This window comes from Myotis davidii, unplaced genomic scaffold (genome assembly GCF_000327345.1).
Source record: "Myotis davidii unplaced genomic scaffold, ASM32734v1 scaffold845, whole genome shotgun sequence".
NCBI classification, from domain to species: domain Eukaryota; kingdom Metazoa; phylum Chordata; class Mammalia; order Chiroptera; family Vespertilionidae; genus Myotis; species Myotis davidii.
The window spans coordinates 1,100,874-1,101,166 of NW_006296223.1; positions in this window are offsets into that span (position 1 = coordinate 1,100,874).

The following is a 293-nucleotide window of genomic DNA, read 5'->3' on the forward strand; positions in this document are numbered from 1 at the left end:
CCATCAGCCAGAGGAAGGGGCCCAGCGTCCTGGGCTCACCTGTAGGACAGCACCAGCCAGTGGGTGGGGGCCCCTGAGGCCCCTGCACCCCGAGGCCTCCCTCCCTCCTCCCAGTGGGGAGCACTTGCTCTGCCGCCTGTCCTGGTCCTCCCAGCCCTGACTTCAGGTCAGCAAGGAGCGTGGCCCAGGCCCGAGCGGCCCTCCAGGGACCTGAGAGGGACAGAGGCCTCTGCTGTCCCCTCCCTCCCTCCTGTACCTCTGCCTGCCCCCAGGACCCTCCTGCCCCCGGGACC